Source organism: Triticum aestivum, chromosome 7B, assembly GCF_018294505.1.
Source record: "Triticum aestivum cultivar Chinese Spring chromosome 7B, IWGSC CS RefSeq v2.1, whole genome shotgun sequence".
NCBI lineage: Eukaryota > Viridiplantae > Streptophyta > Magnoliopsida > Poales > Poaceae > Triticum > Triticum aestivum.
In genome coordinates, this window is record NC_057813.1 from 199169544 (window position 1) to 199178087 (window position 8544).

The 8544-nt window shown below is 43.6% G+C and overlaps 1 long non-coding RNA gene across 37 annotated transcripts; it reads left to right on the forward strand.

Annotated features, from left to right (window-relative positions):
* Positions 1 to 429: 429 nt before the first annotated feature.
* LOC123157260 (uncharacterized) lies at positions 430 to 6192 on the forward strand. Of its 37 annotated transcripts, XR_006478882.1 has the most exons (11): positions 434 to 939; positions 1006 to 1195; positions 1284 to 1428; positions 1575 to 1638; positions 2047 to 2693; positions 2897 to 2968; positions 3433 to 3537; positions 3615 to 3828; positions 4216 to 4382; positions 5233 to 5330; positions 5862 to 6192. It is a non-coding gene; the product is annotated as an uncharacterized lncRNA (long non-coding RNA). The 37 variants fall into 37 exon arrangements; XR_006478871.1 differs by adding exons at positions 5410 to 5543; positions 5651 to 5792 and having other exon boundaries at positions 431 to 939; positions 2047 to 3828; XR_006478865.1 differs by adding exons at positions 5410 to 5543; positions 5651 to 5759 and having other exon boundaries at positions 431 to 939; positions 2047 to 3828.
* The last annotated feature ends 2352 nt before the right edge of the window (positions 6193 to 8544 follow it).

Genomic DNA, 8544 nt, shown 5'->3' on the forward strand with positions numbered 1-8544 from the left:
TTTGTAAATATGGCATGATGTAGTTCAAAACACATGTAGACATCAAGCTCATAAGATGCACACACAAAATGTAACAAAAATAACAAAACATCAAGTTCTGTTAACAGACAGCAGTTAACATCATATAGCACTCTTGCAACGATGATTCGGGCATCAAGATGATCTCAAACAAGCATGGCACAATTGAACCTATAAACTTCGCTAGGCAACCCGCCTCCCTGGTTCACCTGCGTCGGGCGATGAATTTGGATCGCACGATCCATTGCAACGGGTACGTTTTACAGCGCTGTCAAATTTCCAGCCATCGGTTTCTCTGCACGTTGTGGTTGTTTGCTCGAGTGGATGGCAGGTGGGCCTTTTTGTCCGCGTCTCAATTTTACGGTGTGTCTGGCGTGTGTGCTGGGTGAGAAAAAGTGGTGGACTGCAGCGAGGGCGGGATGGGGTGGATTGCAGCGAGATTAGATTGGCTCTCTCCGATGAAAATATCTCCCCCCTCTCTCCCTGGTCCACTTCTCCGTGCTGCTGCCGCCGACGCCTCCGCTTCCCCCGTTCCTCGCGGCCGCCTCGTCCCCTCCGCCTTCAGCAGCTCCTCCTCCCCCATCCTCTCCGCCTCCAGCACCTCCTCCTCCCCTTCCTCTCCTCCTCCCCTGCCCCCGAAGCCAGACCACGTGACGTCGATAAGGAGAGGCAGGCGGTTCTCCTTCCATGGCGGCACCCCGACCTTCCGGATCTTTCTCTTCGTCAGTCCGGCGGAGAGGAGTGGTAGATTCGTCTCCTCTTGGGCATCATCGGCCAGAGAAGTTATTTTTTTCATCTAGGCCGACGGATGGGGTAGGCGAAGAGGAGTGGCGGATCCGCCTCGATTGCGCTCTCCTTCGTTATGCCCGCGTTGCTTCCATTCTTGCGCTAGTGCTGCTGCTATGGAGGGCTTGGTTTAAGGTATGTTGCTCCTTTTTCTTGTCTCTGATGCAACCCCTGTTCTTTCTCACCCTTGTCGCCGCCCAGGCAGAACTGAAATCTCCCACGCGGTGGCAGCCATGAGTAACGGCACGATCTGGAGGGGAGTAGCAATGGCGGCCTCTTCTTCTTCGCGCTTGGTGGCCTTGCGCAGCTCCGCCTCTTTTCCCGCCTCCATCCCACGCGTGCAGCATCCACACGCGTGCAGCATCCACATGAAGGCAAGCGAGCACACATGGTGAGAATCCCCAGCGTCCTAAAATTTGTTGTTTTTTGGGTCCAATATGAATATATATGGGAAGTTGATGCAGAATTTGTTCTTATAGAAATAGACATATCAAGTGGATTTTCTCTCACCTCAACGCTTACTGAATTCAGTACCCGAAGAAGCCTATTATGCCACTCATTTTGTACCACCAGTGTAAACATTGAGAACTATATGAATTGATGCACCTTGTGGTCGGAAAAGAGGTATATCCCTGTCTCCTTTTCCTAGCACTTCTCATTTATGGAACAATTCATTCCCTATACAGTATTTAAATATCTTTATATTTGTACATAACTTGTACTAGCAATTCATGGCTTTTGAAGTAATCGAGTGAAACCTACTCTTGCAGGCTCTTGATTGTGTGGATATTTTGCAGCTTTAGAATTATTTTATTCTCGCCTTATGGCATCAAGGTGCAGCTGCTCATATGATTTTCACTCACTGTTGATGGCAATGCACTATCTTTACAAAGAGTTCAGTCATGCACTTGATTGAATACAAGCATGTCTCTTATATGGTAGATAATATACAATGCTTGCTTTTGTTCTGTTGCAAGAGGGATGGGTATGCTTTGCACTTAATGCATATTTGTTGTGTTATCTACATTGAAAAAATTGGCTTTATTGAGTCGATGGGTCAAAACAAAATGCTAGCGAGTATGCTTTTAGATTTCTTATTTTCTTATATATATTTATTATGTATATAAAGATCTACATTATTTATATGCCATTGTTATACTTCTCAGTTGCAGACTGATTATTAATTGTAGCTTCTTTGTTTAGAAATTGGCTTGATCTTACTCTCATTCTTTCTTTTCTCAGGAGCACAACATGGATTGGAAATAAATGCCTTTTCCACAAGCCAACTGACTACATAAATTCTGGTGGTACCTGCCCGCCAACTCCAAAGCCTGTTCAATTAAAAGTGGCTGCTCAACTTGGCCTCCTGTAGCACCTCAACCCTCACTTGCTACCTTCGCCCTGTCCACATGCTTAATTTAAACTATCTTTCGTCTTATGGTGCCCATTGGAAATCATTTGTTGTAGTATTATTATTTGCAGATTCTTCACATTATCTACTTGACTTTGTGTGCATGCTTAATTCAAATATCTTTCATGTTATTGTCAATTGTTTTCTAGCTATATAATTATCGGTCTTTTTAGTTTAAGTAGACCATTACATGTACATATGCAGTTCAGAGTTATGACCTTATATGAAAAATGTTGTTGCATAGTGGACTCTATTGGACCCACCTGTTGCATGGTTTATATAAATTAGATACACTAATTGCTGCTGTGCCAAAATTACAGACGCCATTTTGCCTTGCTGCAAGGACCACTTTATAAAAATCAAGGATTGTTTGCATGTATGATTCTTCAGGTCCGATGTAATGTGCACAACTCATGCTGGCAGAGAATAAAGGAGGGTTGTGGTTTCTGGATGTTGAGACCTCCAGTTTTGGGGAATGGTAAACTTTAATTTGGAGATGGTGTTTTCTAATGTATTTGTACAGTTAGATATCATATTAGATTTTTTTCTCTTACTTGGAACTCCTGCCACGGAAATCATGTTGTCTTTGATTTGGTGTGGTAGGTATATAAAATATACTGGCCGACTTCCTCCTCTCACGAACCACACTGACGCTAACTTTTGGTTTCTACCATGTACAAGGGTTATTTACTATGGACGAATATGGAACGTCCATTAGGAGTACATGCTTTATGACGCTATGTCTCTGCTACAGTTATGACACTGTTGTTGTACCTTCTACTACATCTATTTGATGTATATGCTTTTGTAGAATACTTGTTCCTGTATTATATACTAAATTTTCTTGTATACTACTCCCTCCGTTCCTAAATATTTGTCTTTCTAGACATTTCAATAAGTGACTACATACGGAGCAAAATGAATGAATCTACACTCTAAAATATGTCTACATACATCCGTATGTGGTAGTCTATTTGAAATGTCTAGAAAGACAAATATTTAGGAACGGAGGGAGTACATGGCATGGCTATAATTAGTAGCTGCACTACACTCCTGAAGCTTTTTTTAACTGTTGGGAGACACAGAAGTTTTTCAACCTTCATTAAGTTTACATATAAAGAACTCTTCACTTTGAAGATTTGAAAAGTTATGTCATGTGATACAACCCTCGTTTCTAAATGTGCTATGAAAGTGTCTGAACCTGCATTTTATCTCAGAATGGCAAAATCACACCAATAGATCATCATTCAAACTAAACTGGACTTGATTTCATCCATGCGCAAAACCTCCGTCGGGAATTTAGCTCATGGCTAATCAAATAGGTGATTATCCTTAGACTGTGTAGAGTACTGGAAAATAGGAAAACACTAAATAATTATTTTTGGGAACATATCTTCAGTTTGAAGTTTTGCCATGGTGTTCCGCCATTCAGGCAGGGTGGAGGCGGCACACACGGGCACCTCTGCTAGGCAGTCCACAGGATGATGGTGTGATGCATACGAGGATAGTAGCGACGCCGGTGGAACCCCTCCCGGTCGAGTCCCCCACCCTGGTGGCTGCCTACACAAGGGGATAGCTCGAGTGACCTCTCCCAGTTGGAGATGCCGACACAGGTGAGATATATGTGTTCAGTCTAATGAAATCTGATTTGCTTCTAAACAATGGAGAACTTGTTTGTTTCTCTCTCAAAATAGATTTCAGGCTATGGTTTTAGTCTTATGGTTTAGATTAGGGACTATTTAAAGGTGGTTATATAGACATAACAACTTACACTTATGTCGTCCTTTTGTAACTTGACTTTGTTGTTGTGTTTTTGGGCTAGCAGCTCTTCATATAGCTTTTCATGTGATTATTTGAATCATGTCCTAATCTTCTGATTGTTTGATAGAATTTATGGATTGCAAAGTTAGTACGGGTGGGATTGTTTCGGTGCTCATGGATATATTATATTTCAATGCATGTTGTTAATTTAGATGGCTCATGTTGTCAATTTAAAGCAGCTTCAGGTTTGACACAAATATGACATCAACTGTGGCAGACGCAGTCTCCTCAAGCCATGCCTTCCTCGGTGCCGACAGATCTTACCACCATCACCACCATTGGGGGAGGCCCCTAATTGAGATGCATCTCCGCCAGATCGAGAGGCGACTGACCACACTAGATCTAGGTACTGTTGGCTTGAAATTGGCATGTGTTAATTAATGATATGTCATGCTTGCTTTGAATTCTTGGTTCATGGAATGAATTTGTAGTGTTGCAAGCTTTAGATTGCATAACCTACAGAGGTACGTAGGTATTATTACCCTATGTCATTGTCCATTTTACTTTCATTTGCGGTTGCACACCATCGGCTTGGTGGAATTTTCAAAAGTTTTTTTGCTGGAGGTGTCGGTCAATGTGATAAAAAAAATTAGCTACCTTAAGCTTGTCATATCGATTATTGAAAGGTGCCATTTCCTTAGTCATGAAAGGTACATGTGTGTATTGTAGAAAATTCCAATGTGCTCTTTACTTGCTATGGAGATTTGGCAAGTGGAAATCGCTCTTTCCTCAGTTGAAACATTTACTTAAGTAGTTTCACTTCCATACTTAATTTTCGTTGGAAGAGGAATGAACTCAGTACTGAATAATGCGGTATTTGCATCGATTGTTAAACTATTTTCATAATATGATCATGCTTTGGATGGCTTTGACTTTTGACTAATTATGTCACTGTTTCCAAATTTGATTTGTATGTGCAATTTAGAGTTATCCAACACCCAGACTGTGCAAAAAGAGATGATGACTCATACTGTCAATGGCACCATGAATATACATACGCAAGGCTTCCCCTGTCATGAGTGTGTATATTATATGTCTTCTCATTTATTCAAAAGAGTAAACTTTATGTTTTCTTAGAGTGTACATTGTGTTCGTCCCAGAGTGGTTCAACAAAGAAGTTCAGGAGATGGACATGTTTTTCAATTACTGTCTATTGTAATTCCATTAATTGGAGGTACTGACACTATAAACAACAGATTCTGGCATATTGATTCAGATTCTGGATCAATATCAGGTGCCAGCGATGTCGCTGATGCGCTACTTCTATTATGCAACAAAGCAGGTCATCTTAAAGGTACATTTCTCATAACTACATTTCTAAGTCATTCATGGATCGTTTTCTCCTGCTTATTGTTTCATTTTTCTTTGTGTAGGTATCAATACACTTCAATATCTAAAATAAATCCGATAGCAAGTTGAGAGTTTTTTGGTTGTGAATGATTCTTAGCGAGAGTTCTAATTTCTGATTGCATGCCGCCTTCATTTGATGTATTTGAGAACTATAGAGGTTCACTGATAAATCTGTTTACAATTTTACTCCCCTATTTTTTTTGCTCATTGCATGTCCATTTTTCAAAATTTGTAATTTGGTGGTGTTTTATTTCTTCTGCACAGGTTGCTATTTAGACTGTCATTTACTTAGCAGTTTCTGCAACTTTGCTGCTTCTATCTGACTAGCGGTGTAAGGTGGCATGTATGTTGGCCATCAGAACTTTCTTTTCAAGTTAGGACTTCTATTGGAGCATATATTTTACTGGTACATTCTTTTACTTTTACGAGGGCATATTTTTCCTGGGCCCTGATGGTTTCTTTTAATATATTTCAGATATGAGTGGTCAATGTCATTGGATACACCTTTCAGGACTGGGATATACTCGATTTGGGAGAACATGGGCTTCTTGCTTCTCTTTCTATCAATTTACCAGCACATAGATCCCCCACTTCCCGTCAGAGCAAAGTGGCATACCGAAGCTAAAGAAGAAAATTTTATAAGGACCATGGATAAAGTTAACACCATCTTTTGTACCCAATTTTTTTTGTTATGTGGTGCCCATGTTATTATATATTGTGATGTGGCACTATGTCTAAAAACACCAAATTGTGACCACTAATTTTTGTTATGTTATGAGATTATAATTTAATATGTATTTATATCACCTCCAAGATTATAAATCTTATGCTAAATGTTATCTATAGATATGCAAATAACTCTCAGGTTAAAATCGGGTATAGGTCCCTTTGTCTAAGTTCCAGCTGACCCTGCTGTGTTGTACTGAATTGTATATGTTCCATTTGCATGCTATCCCTTGAGTTAGGAGCTATGTGTCTATTAAATTGGTTCTAAATCATTCTCCATGAATGCTCGTCTCGCTATCGCTTTTTGCGCCATGGGCGCAATGGGTCACCTAGTGGAATTAAATGAAGAGCATCTCATGATGAACATTTTGACATATCATATGCATGAAACAGAACTATATGCAAGGAGTTATGGCATGTTGAACAGGGCAACAAAATGCACAAATCTCAGGGACTTAGGAATTTTCGGGGTCAACCTCGAAAACGGATCTGGATCTGGAGTTCGCCGGAGTTCGCTCGCCGGAGCTGCGGGAGGAGGTGGCTGGCGAGGAGGGACGGGGAGGACGCCGGCGAGGCCGGGGGCGCCGGATCCGGGCGGCGCCGGCCCGGATCTGGCTGGAGGCGGCGAGGGGGCGTGGCACCACATGACGGCGGGGCTCGCGCGGGACGGCGGACACGGGCGGCGGCCGGCGGGCGCGCGGCACCGGGCGGAGGAGAGGCGGGCGGCGGCGCTGGGAACCGCAGGCGGCGGAGGCGAGGCCCCGACGGCGGAGGGACGGGCGCGGCCGGGCGACGGGCGGCGGGGACGGCGCGGTCCGTGCCGACGAGCTGCTCGCCGGCGCCAGCCGGGGACGAAGGCGGCGATCGGCGGCGGGACTCGGGCGCCTGCGGGCCGCGACGCGGAGGCTCGGGCCCGGGCGGGCCCCGGATGGGCTTCGGGCCCGCGGCAGCACGCGGTGGGAACGGCGGCGGCGGGGACACATGGCGGTTCCTGGTTGGCTCGAGGCGGCGGGCGGACGTGTCCGGTGTGGAGGCGGACATGTCCGGCGGCGAGAGGGAGGTTTGCTAGGGTTTCATCCACGAATTTCGGGGGGAGGCACATATTTATAGCTAGAGGGAGCTAGGAGAGTCCAAATGGAGTGCGGTTTTCGGCCACGCGATCGTGATAGAACGACCGAGAGGATGGAGGGGGTTTGGATGGTTTATAGGGCCACTTTGGAGGGGTGTTGGGCTGCACACAAAAGAGGCTGTACGGTTCCCCGGTTAATCATTGGAGTATCAAACGGACTTCAAATTGCACGAAACTTGACAGACGGTCTACCGGTGGTGTACCAAGGCCGCTTGGCAAACCTCGGTCCATTCCGAGAATGTTTAACACCCGCTCACGAAAAGAGACAATAAGGGGACGCCGGAGGACATAGGAGTGTCGGATTGCAAAACGGACAACGGGGAAAATGCTCGGATGCATGAGACGAACACGTATGCAATGCAATGCACATGATGACATGGCAAAATGCAACACGCAATCAAATGACATGGCAACGACGACGAATAACTGGTAGACACCTGGCGCATCAAATCCAGGGCGTTACAGTTTTCTTCATAGCGTTATTGTTTGGGTCAAAAGGATGTATAAGATGGTTACCTCGTTCCTCTGTACCACCTTTCACACGACCATCTTCAGGGACATCAAGCATGACGCCTTCTGCTTTATTTGGAACAAAAACTTTATTGAGAACAATTAAACACGTTGTGGCTATGACATGTACTACCTCCACCCTGGTTTATTGGTCTCCATAATATTTTGACCATAAATTTAACTAAAATAATAATAATGCATGTCACCAAAAATTTGTTCTTGAATTCGTATTTGAACATAGCTTCTAGTGATATTCTCTTTTATTACATGCATTAACATATTGTTAATTAAACTAAGGTCAAAATTTGGCACAAAATGCAAAGAGGACGAATAAACCAGGACCGACGTAGTAAATGCCTATGTTTTGACGCCGATGGTTTATGCACTCACATAAACCGAAATCAGCAGCGCCTAAGGATAATTTATGTATTTACTTTCTTAGGTGTCCATGCATATATGTTTTCCCCGTGTGTATGTTCACCCATGTAGTCAGTAGTAGCACGTCAAAAACACAAGCAGATGCAAATCCAACATAAAAAACCAGGCAATCGTGTGCAGATTTGGAGAAGAAAAAATGGCATGCACGTCAAGAATCAACCAATTTGATGGGTAAAGGAGCGTGTCCCTTCCTAGTTAATTCTTTTTTTGAAAGATTCAGACTTGCTGGCTTTTCATTGGCTTAGCAGGGGAGAGTTACAAAATTGTGATCAAGTGATCGAGTAAGAGAATAATGAATTACAGAGGTGTAGGAGGAGGGAACATAATGGACCCTCGCTCTCAGCACTGTATAGAA